Source organism: Lepeophtheirus salmonis, chromosome 6 (assembly GCF_016086655.4).
Source record: "Lepeophtheirus salmonis chromosome 6, UVic_Lsal_1.4, whole genome shotgun sequence".
Classification (NCBI taxonomy): domain Eukaryota; kingdom Metazoa; phylum Arthropoda; class Copepoda; order Siphonostomatoida; family Caligidae; genus Lepeophtheirus; species Lepeophtheirus salmonis.
The window spans coordinates 37,862,111-37,878,623 of record NC_052136.2 but is presented as its reverse complement, the minus strand read 5'-3'; the positions used below and the strand labels follow the sequence as shown (position 1 = coordinate 37,878,623).

At 29.7% G+C, this 16,513-nt stretch overlaps 1 protein-coding gene across 8 annotated transcripts in view; it reads left to right on the top strand.

The window, feature by feature from the left end:
• Gprk2 (G protein-coupled receptor kinase 2) overlaps nt 1-16,513 on the top strand; it is a 76,162-nt gene that overhangs the window by 43,551 nt on the left and 16,098 nt on the right. For 2 of the 8 annotated variants that reach the window (XM_040714510.2, XM_040714505.2), the window contains 2 exons: nt 4,754-4,845; nt 12,877-13,000. The exons of 2 other annotated variants lie outside the window; for them this stretch is intronic. The gene's annotated coding sequence lies outside the window, so the exon portion shown is untranslated. Of the gene's footprint in view, nt 1-4,753; nt 4,846-12,876; nt 13,001-15,189; nt 15,474-15,509; nt 15,558-16,513 lie in introns of those variants that run through there. 4 more of the 8 variants (XM_040714511.2, XM_040714506.2, XR_011780749.1 and 1 more) reach the window with 3 other exon arrangements.

The window sequence follows — 16,513 nt, the reverse complement described above, 5'->3', positions numbered from 1 at the left end:
AATCCCTTCCCCAATGGCTGGGGTGTTTTCGGGGTTTAGTAGTTCTCAATTCTTATCGCCTTAAAATTATAATTTCATACATGTTTGGGGTACAATTGGGGGGGGGGAGTTGTGAGGGGATCTTAACAGTTTCTTAAGTATCGGCAGTGGGATGCATCCCATTTTAGGATCTGACAGTTCCCAAAAACACCCCCGATATTCGGGGTACAATTGGAGGCTCTTAGTTGTTTCTTTAAGTATCAGAGGTAGGTTGCATCGCGTTGAAATGACTATTCATAAAGTTTATGGCCCGTTTCTTCATAAATTTATACGAAAATGTTTTGTGTGAAGTTACCTATTACCCTATAAACCATATCAAGAGTAATTTTAGAGAATAACTCTGCTAGTCAATTGACCCCTACCAGTACTGTATGGCTAAGTCACCGACTGTCAGAAATATAGCTTTACAATCTTTACAGTTGAAATTATTGGAAGAGATTGAGTTATACGAAACTTTTTCATTCCCTTCAAAATGCGTCTTTGCATGATCAAAAAATCGTCTGCTCCCTTGAAGGACAGGTTGCAGACCTTACAGATTAAAAAATCTGAAGACCCCAAAACTGACATAATTTATTTATAATTTAAAAGTAATATAATTAACTAACTTTTTAGAGACCAGAATATGATATATTAATCAACAAAAAACACGTGTTAACGTCTTCAGTATTAATGAATGAAAGGCAAGAAATAGTGAAATTTTTGAAAAATACTAACCATACTATTTTCTCAGGCTAACGGTCGCGTTTTGCTACTTGGATTGAAGCGTTAGTACAGACCAACATTTTCTTGATTATAGGGGAAAATGACAAAGAAAAAATGATGTACATTTTTATATTGTTAACCATAAATAAAACCAGGAATATGGGGATGTTTTTTCATCTACATCAGTCATCCTTTTATGCGCTTAGCTTTTCAGCAACACATCAGTTATCTTATAATTAAATAAGGCCCATATGATTATTTTTTGGCGGATTTAACATATGAAGTATTTTTTTTTTAATTTACCAATAGAATTCTAGACACATGGAATAATCACTTGTTTTTCTTCTATTTTTTCCCCTCATGATGTAAGCAGTAAAACATTAGGTTTACTCATCTCATCCTTTTTTTCAACAAATCACTCCATTTATATTATCTTTATGTAGGATGTGCGAGTATTCCATGTGTCTAGATTTGTTTCATTTATTATAAAAATTTAGTGAAATGATTTTTTGACTATTCCAACTCACTTTGTTCCAGGGGTACACAGTCTATTTTAAGAGATAGCAGAGATAATAGAATATCTTCTTTACTGTTTTTTTTTCTCTTCTAAAACTAATGACAAAGTAGCAAAAATAAAGCAAATCGCATCTCTTTTTGTCATATAGCTGGATTATTGAAAGATATCAATAAAATATGGCTCACTCTAAAATGATTGTGGTAAAAATGTTGCGGACAAAATTGTTGGGTTAATATCGTTGTGAGGTAAAATCGTCGTGAACATTATCATTGTGAGACAAAATTGTCATGGGTGATATCATCGTGAAGCAACATCATTGTAAGTAATGTGGTTGTGAGTAATTTCATTGCAAAACATTGTTATTGAGTGCAATTTATATAACATTCGGACAATAAAATTATTTAATGATGAAGAAACTTGCACTTAAAGACCCCATATAATATCCCTGGGCCACAAGTGAATTGCTGGGTCCTAAAATAGATTAAATTTCACTGCTGCCGGATTTCTAATCATCAAGGACCCCTTCTAATATGTTATAATACAATTATAATGTACATGGCGATTTTACCATGGAACGATTTTGTCGTTTTGCGGTAAAATAATACAACTCTCTGAATTATAATATTATTTAATATATGTACAGTCAAATTTGGATAAAGGAAATTGTTATTTTCCATGTTAAAAGTTGACTAGATTCGGATTTTTCTTATATTCAAAGTATATAAAAACTCAACTTTTTTTGGATACTTGTGTAAATTCGTAATTTTGAATTTCCCCCTTTTCGAGGCAACCAGTACTTGATTACATCCTGGTTTTGACAGATAATCGAGAATTTGTAGTTTATCTTTCAGCGAAAGGTTTTTTTGTTTTACACTTATGATAGTTATCCATATTTATTATAATGACTATATATGATGATATATAGTCAAATTCCAATATCACATCATCCATTCCGATTATTGATGCACTCAAAAACATAACTGTTTGAAAATTACCTAATACGTAGTTTTGTATTTCCATATAATATATATATCTATACATCATTGTATTAACATTTTTGCATGTGTAACTTTTAAAATTACATAATAATTATTTCTACAACTTTTAATGTCTTTTTTTTTTTGCATTTGTCTTAGTTTTTTTTCTTCTTCTTAGATGTAGTAGTCTGTATAATATTATTCATAAATGTAGTAGCTCTACGAAAATAAAAATAAATTCAAGGCCAATCTAGGCATAAATTTATGTATATATTTATAATTATCACACACAGTGATTAAATACATTGGGATACTTGTATTTACATATGTATTTATTTTGCAGTAGTAATAGTACACCCCCATAGGAGAAGGATGACACATCATACTTGATTATATTGTATGTACAGCTATGGGGTGGATAGTTCAGCAGCAAGGTCAATAACCTGATTATGCCAAACAACACGAAATTTGCATTAAAAGATAATTAAAAAAAGCAGCGTTATCACACTAACATAAAAATACTGTGTTGTGTTGTATTGTCAGCAATTGATTTATCTCTCCCCGTTGATTGGTTGAATTCGAATGAGCTCTTGTTAAGCTTTAAGAGGCTCATTTGTGTAACCTCGATCAAATAATATAGAGTAAAAATGACTGCGGATGGTACTTTTGTAGAGTGCTATTAGGATAAGACTATAAATTTTTTCCCAAAGGTCCATTCCTTAAAATGAAGTAAGATCGAAAGATAATCATTTTATATTTATATATAGTCAAACCAGATCTAACAATCTCTTAATTTAAGCATCTCACTGGGAATTTCATTACATAAAAAACAGCATTTAGCATTAAATCTTTGGTCAGTGGTTACACAAGTTATTAAATAGCTACTAAATAACTTCATAGATTACTTGATTTTAATGGTCTCTATTTTAAACTTACATAGGTTGTTGAGTACAAGACAAAGGAGTTACCGCCCCATAGTATATGTAGACTTATTACGAGTTAATAAACAAAATATATATTATATGAATGTTTTTCCACATTTTTGTCTTTCCTCCCTCTTTATTGAAGAATGAATGTTATCCCATTACTAGAGTTGACATGTTTGTAAGAAAAAAACCACGTATAAAAATTAGAAAAATGAAACACGTTTGTTATGTGTGTTCTTTTTTACTCATTATTTAGTAGGTCCTCGTGGTGTTGCCTTTTCCCTCTGAAGTAAGAATTCTCGTCTATCTTTGGTGATAAAAAAGTAAAAATGGATTAATTTAAATATAATTATAATATATTCCTGCACTAATTATAGGTTAAGTGCAAAAGGTTCTCTTCTTTAAAACATGTATTCACCCCTCTCCCAATTATATAACAGGCAGCCAATATGAACAACCGTCTTAATTCAGTAGTACCATGTGTCTTGCTCCCGTCTTCTCTTCGTGCTCCTTTTTTACTTACAAAAATGTCAGCTCTACCCAATATTTTCAGTCGCACGTTTTATCCTGAATTGCAGGGCTGTAATCACCGGGATGGGACCCCAATATTTTTTTTCAGTAGTAGTAAATATCAGCCAATTAATGTTGAGTCGTCCATATAGTCACTACACTTAATAAAACTTTTCCAACTTTTGAATCAAACCAAAGCTAGGAGTATACAAAGCCTAATACACGTTCCCCTTGCCTCCAATATGGTTGCCGTGTTACATACTTGCTGCCCAGCACTTTCGCTATCAAAAGTTATAAAATATATCTTATACAGAAAGCATTAACATGTTATTGGTATTTCTCAGAGATAAATAAATACTTCTTAGTTCTATTATTGAAGCCAGGGCTTACGTATGAAATAACGAATTGACTTCCATAATTCCAATAAAATAGATAAATATCATTACAAGCATGAAGTTCTTTTTTAAGCGTTCCGCCAGAGTATTTACTGCATAAGATCTATTATATAACTTGACGGCAAAAGTGCTGGTCGGTAAGTATGTAGCACGGCAAACGTGTTTTGAGGCAAGCATGTATGACGGCGAGTGTGTTCGAGGTGAATGTGTTTGAGGCAAAGCTGCCTGTCACCGTAAATTACTAATGTGGTAACAACGTAAGAAACAGTGAGTTGTCGTCCCTATTATTTGTTTTGTTTTTGAATCTACGTAATATTATAATGGTTTATCATTTAAATAACTCACTCACTCAACCTACGTATGTTTATATTTTGTCTCAATATACTTTATATATTATTAAATGGTGTTTTTATTATTGGCTTACCTTCAGAAATGTATATATGTAAGTATACACATGCATTTAAGTATAGACAAAGAGTTGTTATAGTCATAGGTGCAAAAAATTTCTTATTTTATTTTACATTTATGTATTTCAAAGAGTTATCTATTTAAATACATATACCTATAATATGCATCAATCTAGTGGCGTATTTGAATTAATGTTCTGGCTATGATGTATGTATGTATTTGACTATTAATTTCACAAATCAAAATTAAATATCTTTTCAATTCCGTATTATATTCTAGTATTAATTGACAAGTCGACCATAAATCTGGAATTGGTCTTTTCGTATCAGATCTGGTTTTGGAGGATTAAAAAAACAATCATTTACATAAAAGTTAGTTTTCTTTCTGTTAAATTTATTTTTATGTTTATTCCAAATAATTGCTTATATTTTAACTGTAATCATTCTGTTCGAGGGAAATACAATTTTTTGGTGAAAAAACAACAATATTTTAAGAGTTTAGTTTGAAAAAGAATTGCGTTTCAGTTTTTCTTTTTTTTTTTTACACCAAAGGTGTTCATTTTAATGGTGTTCGCGGGAATAAATATATAGATATAGATATATATATTTATTTTTGGCGGGGGGAGAGGAGAGGGGTGCTTGGTTTTTGGAAAACAAATCCTATAACTGAATTTTTTTTTGGGGGTGGGGGAAATCAAAAGCTTTTCACAAAAAATTGAAAAATTTAACTTTTCGGCAAAAACATGTAAGAATTTAATTTCTAGGAAATTTGGATTTTAGGAGGGGGAGGCGGCTACAGCTCCTCCAGTCCAACCCCTGCGGAGGTCTCTGTTAAATACACAAATAGTGTTTTTTTTTTAAGAAATGAGTAATTTATCAAGTCTTGTTAGATATATTACTTTTAAATGTCTAGTTCAATTGCAATATTGATTTGAATCATTATTATTTTTAAAGAAGGAACATATTTTGTTAAAAATAAGTGTTGACCAAACGAATACAATATTTCAGTCATGTTTATGTACCGTTAATATACAACGGTATGCATCAAGGTTCATAGAAACACAATGTAATACCATGACGCGTGTGCAACTAATGTTTGACTTCCACCACGCTTTTTAATATTGACGTCATAACGTATGAGTGGTTGCATGCTTTGTCAAAATCTGTCTTTCTTACCCAACAGTCGCACAGTGCTTTATTTCCCCCAAAAAACGGCCAAAACTATAAAAATTGATATTTTATATTTATTTTTACAAGTCCAGTTGTAATTTAAGTTTTATATATCAAAAATATATATTACATCAACTGATTTCATGACTATTAAAGCATTTATGTTTATTTTTATGAAAATAATTCATTTGTTGATACAGGGAAAATAAATTAAATCTATCTCATAAGATTCATCGTTAACTTTATCAATATCAATATTGATTTAGTATCTGCCAATTTTGTTTATTTTCTTATGAATTATATTTTAGAAGGTGAAATATCAAGGGGTCAATGCTTATCAGAAAACGGTGAATCTGATGTGTGTTAAGTTGTTAATTCTTAATGATTTTCTTGAGTAATTAAGTCTGGCATTTATAATTTAATGTTTCTCCAGCAATCAAGCCCAATTGGAAAAACAGATGACTCAATTACTTGTTTTTCATGCATAAAGACTTACCGTCCCAAAATAAAAATTGAGATAGTAAAGATTTAGCCATGACAACAGTTGTGTCTTGGCAATAGAAATGAATATACATTTTTTTGGGGCACCTACTTATTTTATCAAACAGTGCACACGCAAGCCTTTATTTTTTCTTGAACCCTTGGAAAATCTCCCGATAATTTTTTAATAGCATAAAATATTCTTTATATGATAATACACATATTTTTTATAAATATAATATTTTAAATTACGCATGACCAAAAAAAAATTACTTCAAATGGAAACGTTTGAGTGCCAAATGGAGGGGGAAGATGTGAGGTTTGAGTGGGGAGCCCAAAAATATTTTTTTCTATGTTCATTTCTATTGTCAAGACGCAAATTTCGCAACAATTAAACCGTTGCTATTTTAATTTTTGTTTTGGATTATACCTTTAAGATTGTTCAACTTTGCAGTAGACTATAAAGCAAAATCCTTATTTTGGAAAAGTGCGCAAATATGCGCAGGTTGTTTTTATTTTATACTATTTATTAATGATGCATCTAACTCACCTTATTGAGTTTTTTTTAGTTAGTTTTTTTGTGCACACTTCTTCTTCCATACTGAAACATTAGGTATATAAATAATTTTATATATTTAAATCATAAAAATAGTAAAATTTTGAAAAACAAAAAAATATTTTTTTAATAATATATAAATATAAACCTTACAAAAAATTACTGTAAAACAGTTATCTTTAACAAATGCATTGACCTATTTTTATTTAAAATTGTGTACAAAGCTCTAAATAGCCTTCAAACTTAACTCGATCATAGTAAATCATTGGTATATTCTCATACGTTTAATATACTCGTTAATTAAGTTATTAAAAAACAATATTACTCTTCACTAAATTGATTGATACTGCTTGAATAAGAAAATATTGACACATTTTTATTAGATGCATACATAAAAAATCTAATTCAATAATATTAATATTTGGGGGTTTTGGCCGTTTTTTCTCTAAAATAAAGCACTTTGAGTCGGTCCGATACATCAAATAGAAAATTCTAGCAATAGTGACGTCATAGGCTATGATTTGTTACATATTTTGTCAAAATCTGCCTGTCTTGTCCAGCAGTCGGTACGATACATAAAATTAAAAATTCCAGCTAGCCAATTACATGCTGGTATAACCTTGTATTTCTATTAACTTTGATAAATATATTCTTTTTTAATATAATGCAAATGTTATTTTGAAATGCTTAAATATCTAAGCAGTTCAAAGATGCACTCAAAAATGATACAAAGAGCTTTATTAGTCAAGAATCTTGATTTTCTTAATAAAATTGAAGAAAAATCAATATTGCTAGAGAATTTGACATTCTAGAATCAAATATATTTTTATTAAGAATTTTTTTTAATTAAACATAAAATAAAATGTAGAAACAATTGAAATCCCGAGGATATAATACTTTTCAAGCAAAGCCCTCAAAATGTAGTGGTTTTTAACATTTAAATTGCATTTTATCAATCATAAGAGCACAATTTTTTCAAAAAATAAACCAACCTATTTTTGGATATGTCATTAACTACCTCTTTTGGGCGTCCAGTGCGTGAATCGCCTTCAACGCTTATTTCGTCAAATATAAATTTAGCAAACCTTCTTTCAGCGGTTAATTTGATTGGAGTAGAGTCCGAATAATAATTAATGTTAAGCCTTGGCTTCAACTGTATTGTTTTCTCCAAAAAACAATGCTTCATTAACATACGAAATAATACTTTTTTTTCAATTGTTTTTAAAAATAATCAAATTTGCATCAATCAGAATTTTATATATTACTTTCCAGTCAGTATTGATCTAAATTAAGAGTAAATAGGCACACTATAAAACTAATAAAATTTGCAGTCCTTGCTGGACAATTTCATTGGAAGCGATACTTCAAAAATAAAAGAAATATGAACCAGATTTCCAAATTTATCGTTTCTTCAATTTGAGTTGTGGCATTGATAACGACTTAGACAAGGATGCTCTAGTAACACTTAAGTTCTTAATCAATAATTTAATTTTAAATTACTGAAACTAATGCTACACAGTGAAGCAGAAAGCATCTAATAAGGGGTGTATTGACGCATCAGAATCGACAAGAATCCGGTTTTTTTTTGTAGTATCGGAATCGATTATCAGAATTGGCTAAATCATGCTGATTCCACCGATACATATGTATAATTATTTATACACATAGAATGACTTATTTGAATTTCATTTTTGGATACAAAATTATGATTAAAAATCAATAAAATAGCTTGACTAGACGACGTCGTTTAGACAAATTCAAAAAAAGAAAAGAAGGGGGCGATAGATAGAAGATAGAAAGATAAAATGCAGGTTTGTGCAGGAAATTTACTTGAAACTAACAATTTAGAAATAACCACATTTTTAGTGTCCAATACATTTGAATTGCATCATGAGTCGTTCAAAAAGTATGTAAGGGTAGGAGTTGGCTTGAATAGTTAACTCTTAAACCATTAATATATTTTCCACTAAATATTTTTTTTTTTTATGTTTGTTGATTAATATTGTCTACAAAACAGAGCTGAAGTCGATTCCATATTTTCTGTGTCATGTTTGAGTCACCAGTATTCGTCCCGGGTCCATTAAAAAAAAAATACGAGTCCTGCCTCCAGCACTGCTTTATAGATATTTCAATTCCTAGGACAAGCATATGAAACTCAGTTAGCAACTGGAGATAGTTAAATACCATTTGATCTCATGTAGGCTGAACCACTAAAATAATAGAAAATAGCCTTTCTTTAGTGCCGCAAGTTTTTTTTTTAGAAGTGAAGGAGTTGAAATTAGATCAGAGGCCGAGGGGCGAGGAGGCTGATTTTAAATATTGGACAAAGAAAACTCTCTAATATGAGTGAACCATATATTAATTTACTCCTAGGACGGAGAGTAATTTACTTTTTAAAATTTGAATTTAAATTTATCAACAAATAATTCTGATTGATACATTTTTTTAATTATTCGTAACTAAATAATGTTGTTATTTTTTTATGAAGTTCCTTTATACATAATAATAAATTGGAATCGTCCATAAAGAGGGTATCACTAATTATAGTATATTTTGCAGGAATTAACCAGAAGCATCAATATATTTTGGAAATCAAATCTGAAACACTATGTTTAGCCAATTAATGAATTATGAATGAAATATCTTTAATTTCATCAGTTTTATAGAGATTTTAATTGCTTCATCAAGAAACGACGTTCTTCTACAATATAAGATAAAAAAATATTCATAGCTATGAAAGAACTGACTATTGAAGAGTTAATTCTTCCCTTCAATTAAATATAAGAATATTTAAATATATTACTTTTAACATTCTTGCAGAGTGATATTATGTATCCAGATGTTAGGTAATTCATGGGTTATCAAGTAGTCATAAGTAACCAATGTGAATATTATATGTAATTTTTAAATAAAAAATGGTCCTTGAACATCTTTATATTTTTACACTTGGATCACATAGTATTGTAGACATTATTTCTGTTCCAGAAATGCATAGTAAATAACGCGAGTCAACAAAAAAATCTTTTAAATTCTACATTCATTCTACTATGTAGTACTCAGTACACTACTGATTACGAATCTGTAATATATATATACTTATTTTTTTGTAATACTTCTAGTTATCGATATTTTTTTAAATTTTAATTTATAAAAATGTCTAACCTTTTAATGGTTTGAGCCAAATTTTGAATTAGAAAACAATCAATCATTCGCATGAGATTTAATTTATTTGAGCCCAAAAATTTATGTCCATTTCAAATATGTGCTTATATTTTATATGCAACTATTCAATCCTGAGAAAATTTAATTTAAAAGTTAAAAAATCACAATATTTGAAGGGTTTTGTTTGAGAAAATATAACGTTTCGATTTTTCAATTGTTTTTACGCCAAAGGAGTTCAATTGAAGCATAAATAATTGGGGTTTCATTTACAATAGTATATTTGGTTCTAAGACGTTTAGTTAAGTAGCATTACTGATTTGATTTCAAATTTTTTGATGCAGAAATTTCTCATAGTTTATTGTCTGAGTTTTCACCATTCCGATTTAATAATTTATAATGTATCAAAAATAAGAAAATATATCCAAATATAAATTGGTATACAATGAATGTTTTATTTACTATTATATTAATCTATTGATTTTTTCTCAATAAAAATGAAAATAAAACAATATTGCAGCTAAACTAGACTTCTTAGAAACAAATACTCTTTCGTAAATGTAACCTTGATTTTTGAAACTTTAAAAAACTTCTTTGGCGTAAGAACAATTGAAAAATCGAGGTCTTGTTCCTTTTCAGACAAAAAACAAAATATTTTCGATTTATTAATATATAATTAAACATTGAAACTTGCATATTAATATTAAAATGGTACATTCGTTTTTAAATATTGAGTTACCTGGGCCTCAAATGATATCGAATTGAATTAGTTTTTATAATATTAGCTCCTACTAAACTATGTACTCCTAGACTATTGCCGTCATATTATTTCTTCCCCATTTTTAAAATGAATTACGTATATTTCGTAATATTAAAATCTACATAGTATTTGATTCGATACTGTATTCTGATATTGCTTAGTAATATTCAACTAAAAGCCTAGCTATAAATTTGTATTTGTGTATGATAGCTAAAATTGCTTCATATAAATCATAAAATGGCCTATGTATATATTATATAAGCAACGAGGGATCCACAAGAAATTGTATTCCTGTTCTTTTGGAAACGGAGAATAAGTACGGAATAACTTATCACATTGTTTATTTATCAAAATGATTACATTATGAAATAGACATGCCTTAAATTTGATGATATTAATTAAGTATGTTGAAACTAATGATAGGACAATTAATCAAAATCGGAGAATCGAGTGTTTTTTTTGGGAATCGGTATTGGGAAAATAATGTTTAATTTGCGATTCCAATTCTTATGTACTATTATTATTTATTACTTTTCTAAGTTATGAAGAAAAAAAAAGTATTAAATATATCAGTTAAGATATAAAAACGACCATGTGAATTCGTTTCTCGACTCTTATAATTCTATAATAAAATAATTTATGATAAAAAATACTCGAAAATTGAGAAGAAACGAATTGAACACATCCTAAACGTGAACAAGTGTTTTAAACACATGCAGTCAGTGCAGATATTGTTACTTTAGGGGAATAAGTTTTGTAAAGGGATTTAGAAAAGCTCACCTTGCAAAATTTGCCTTTGAAAAGTTTGCGATGGGATTACTCGCCTTAGAAAAAGCTCGCCGGGCAGATGAATCGCCTTCCTTTATTTAATGTAAATAATATTTATATTAAATAAAAGAAAGCAATTTATTTTATCCATTGTAATTCTTAGAAATCTATAGCAAAATTATATTTTTGAAATATTAAAGAATTGGAATAGGCATTAGGACTTTTTACTAGAATGGCATCGGGATTTTTTTAGAATCGTCCAATCACGAGTCGAAACCTTATTTATTATCTCTTCTTTCGTCCACATTTCACTGCCCTAGTGATACATAATCTGAGACCCAAGAAATTGCTACTTTACATGTTTATGTGCATTCCTTTGAATTTGTTTGATTTTACACGAGATTCACAGTCTTGTTATTTAATCAAATCCAGATTTTAATGAAATATTCAAGATTAAAAATAACAAAATGAATGGGTGTGTAGAAAATTGATCTCTTACTTTGCCTAGAATACATATTTTAAACAGGACCATTCCATAGTCAAGTGATTTGCAATCAAATTCATGGTCCAAACTAAGTATCATCAATCAAATAAAGGTTCTAAACAATTTCTTATATTCTTCAACATCTCGATTCAACCAACCCACAAATTTGAATATAAAGCCCATAATTGATATGTCAATGAAATATTGGCCAGTATGTAAATATGAAGTAAAAATATAAGTAGGGATCTTTTTTATTTTCTTGATTTTTCTTCAACATTATTTTTATGTTGATGCACACCATTTGATATTTATCAGTCTCTCTATGTATGTAATTTCTTGTCAAAATAACATACATTTTTAAAATTTATATGCAGCACTATTAAAAGTAAATAAGTAAGGTACTTCCTTTTAGTGATGGGTTTCGGTCTGACAATAAATTATAGACCGGTCTATTAATTCAGACTTTTTTTTAGAAAATACATCAGTCATTTCAATTTCGATTTACAGTTTCAAGCGGGGGTCAGAACCGAAATTTCAATCTTGAAAAATAACTGAATTACATCCGAATCAATGTGTGGAATAGTTTTTTGTATCTAAATTATGATTTTTTTTATTGATAACTGTTTTTGGACGTTTTTGTTTAATAATGGCTCAAAAAAAAGTCCTATCAGAAAGACTGAGCTGAAAATAGATATAGGCTCGAACCACGTCTCAACACCTATTATGTTCTACATACTTTGAAAGTAACGATGAGAAATATTGAATAAGAGTCAATGTATGTTAATTTTTGTAAAGTCATTGTTTTATTTTATGTTATATTACTAATAATAAATTAAGAGGAAGGAAAATTGCAAAAATTCATAACTAGGAAGGAAGTCATTCACTCCTTCCCAGAAAGATTTGTATATTATTTCATAAATATTGCTATACTTAAATACTTGAGTAATGATTCTTCTTTGTAAAGACGTTTATATATATCTCTCTGCATCTAACCTAATAATAATTTTGTATTATTTTCCCATTTAGATATGACTCCAAAGATTCCTTTATCTAACGAAAAAGTAGTGAAAATATCTTCTCAAAGATAAAAGATGAAAATGCCCCATCGATGGGAGGAAATCTTCCTGTCATCACTTTATATTATTTCAAGGTAATAAATAACAGTATGTATATATTAAATGTAAATCCTAAACATTCCTGTTTATATCCTTGTTTATCCCTCCCCCCCAACCCCGTCATAGCTGCTTTGAACATTTAAAAAAAAGTAGCGAAACGAAGATCCCATGATCAATATTTGTAGTAGGTAGTGATCGTGGCGACGCCTTTTATGTCCACTGAGAGTGTTACATATTACTCCATAACTAGGGGTGGGTATTTTTGAGGACGTGATTCAAAGGTGGAGCAAGACATATGGTAATACTTAATTAAGATCCATGTTAACATCAGTTTTCTATTCTATGATTGAAGGGGGGGGGGGAGGGGGAAATATTTTACTGCAATAGAGATTATAGCCTTCCAGGTTTAAAATAACATTTGTGCAGGGAAAATATCATAATTATATTATTTTATTTCGCAATTTTAAAGCAATTTACGGTAAAAAGAGGGGGGGGGGAGAATTGATCACTCTATGCATGATGTTAACACCACGACGATCTATTTAAGAGTAAGCAAAAAAGAAAAAAATAGCACCAACCGTGTTTCCTTTTCTAATCTCAAAACTGTTATTTTTCTCTGCTTTTTGCCCAGCCCTATCCATCACTAATTACGCCCGTACGTAAATCTAACCTTATAACTGAATTGACTGAGTAAATTATGTAAAATGAAGAAAAGGTTGCATACGGCATAAGGAAAAATGATATAGCAACGTCATATGTAGTATGATAAAATACTTCTTGGTCGGGGAAAAAGATAACTCAAGGATCAAGTATCTCTCGAAGCAAACAGACGCGTTTCGCTACTTTACTTTAAAGTTTTTAAGCTGATCTATTAAAACGTCATGACAGATAAGATGCTCTTCTCCCGAACACTCTTCAATTTTTAGGGTTAACATATGTTGAGTTTCGTTTTTCATTATTTTTTTCCTTACACCACTTAGGATTTACAATTCTATTAATTGTTTTATTTCATTCTATTAATAAAAGAATAAGATGTGTCTATGACTAATGCTAGTTTTGTGGTGGGTGAGTTAGAAAAAGTCGGCTGCGTCGTTGCAGGAGCAATCATTTCATGGTTGCAGTTTACTTTAAAAAACTTTGAAGAAGTAACGCGGAAATCACTTTTTTTAATTAAAGTGCTCAATTTTTTTTTCTTACGTCTTCTATAACCTCAAGTTTTTATATAAAAAAATATATATATATGTATATTTTTTTTTTTTGCACTATCATTATTCTTGAATTTCCTGATAGTGATAATGCAGATTGGAGACTCCGGGTATCATTCTGCCACGTTGTAAAGGGATCCAGGCAATATATAAGATTTTTTTTCTTCACTATTCTCTTAATTGTATCAGTAATAAAAATAATTATTATTTATACCTACCTTGAAGCATGAATATTGCATCCTGACTATATTTTATGCATAAAGCCATTAATTATAAAATGAATCGGGTCGATAAATAATAGCATCGTTGACACCTGCTGTTTTTTTATGAAATATTATAGTCTAAAAAGGTAGACAACATGATCAATACAATGTACAATAATAGTATTGTGGTCAAAACCACCTTATACATGAACAAGACTTAGAGGAATTGAGACCCAAGAGACCAATCTTGGGAGCCACATCAATATACTATAGAGATTTGTGCAAAAACAAAAGCGTTTTCAGGGGTATTTTAATAAATCCATTGATTATTCGAGTTGGAAAAAATGGAATGGGAGTCAAAAAATTTGATGGAAATGTCTTTTCTCAAAAAAGGGTAATTGATTGTTTATTTATATATCTCATCTTTGAATTGGATGCAAAATCTATAATGATCTTTTATTTCCTTAAAGGTTCTGATTCTTTCCTTCAATTTCTTTACTCGTCTTGTCAATGAAAATAATACGGATCTATAATTTCTCGGATTCGAGTCGAGTTGTATCTTTAGACATAAATATTCGTGTAAAGTTCGGGTTCCCGATACTTGAACTTTCGGATCCATATCCGAAAGCCAAAATTAGGCGGATACTTGTCTCGAATTTTATGAGCATTTGACCCGAATTTTGGGACCTTAATAAGATTACGGTTACATTTTTACTTATTACTGATTCTGAAACAATGAATTTTCTAATGTTATTAATATTAGAACATGATTTTTAGTTATTAATTATTAATAAAACTATTATTATAATATCATAGGACACGGTGTTACCTTTCCCATATCTTGCAGCCTCTTGTCCAAAAAACAGAAAAAAGGCCCAAAATCAGTTGGTAGTTAGCCAACTCTTCCAACTATGGAATAATTGTTCAATAACAGTTCATAGCTTAATAAGAACTAATTCTATAAAACTATAAAAAGTTGGAGTAACCAAAGTTGGTTCGGATCTTTTCGGAACCCCTCCTATCACTACTTTTAAATTGTATTGTATGTACCTTTGTATTCATCAATGTAGTTTAATTTTTTATAAACATGCATTGTTATTAACTTAAATTATACTTATTTTTTAAATATTGAATAGATTTACCCAAAGTTATAAAAATCATGCGTGAGGAGAGTAAATAACAAGGTAGGTACATGTACTCATAAATATATACATATTAATTGACCTTCAGTGATAGTTTATACGTAGACTTGTGGGGTTGCGACTCTACTCAAACTCTTAGGTTATTTTCAAACATGTAAAATACCCAATATTTTTTTTCTAGCGGATTTGATTTTTAATCACTCAACCTCAATTGTTAATAAGTTTCATTCCTAAAATTTTGACTTCAATGTTATAATAATATTTTATTTTATGATCCTTTTCTCATTCCTTCAGAATTGTTTCACTGTTTATATTTTTCAATTTTATAAATGAATAACATGTTTAATGAGATATATGATAATTGCATTAGTAATATAACAGAACCTACCAGAGGAAATTTTTGGCATCATAACACTAGCGAGTTTTTAGTAAGTATTGTTAATCATAGTTCCAAAAATGGAATTGATTTTTGTTTTTCACTAGCAAAGTATTAGTGGGCGTTACTCAGACCAAGAAAGGAGCAGGAAATCACATGGACAATGGTCAATACTATTTCTTGTTAATATTTAGACCCCTTCAGAGCGGGCGATCATTATAATATATGTATTAGTGATTGTTGTCTAGGGTTGTTGGAATAGTCTTTTGCGCAAGCGCGCCCGAAAATAGAACTTCAACTATCTGGTTCCTCTTTTTTCTTTCAGACAGAGAGAGCAGTAAGGGGAGGTTGCTTTGCTGATGATTATTACAATAATGAGGAAAATTTATTAGAAGATGCAGGCGTACAAACTTGTTGTATTCCTTTTTTTTATATAATCTCTTTCAATTAATCAAATTCGTTCTTTGTCAACGATTCCAACACCCCTATGTATTACTAGAAAAGGGTTACCCGGTGTTGCTCGGCCAAGGAGGGAGTGGGACATCACATTGACTTAACCTTGAAAATACCAAAACTGCAGTTTTGAACCCGCGTGTTTAAATAAAATACCACATATATTCGG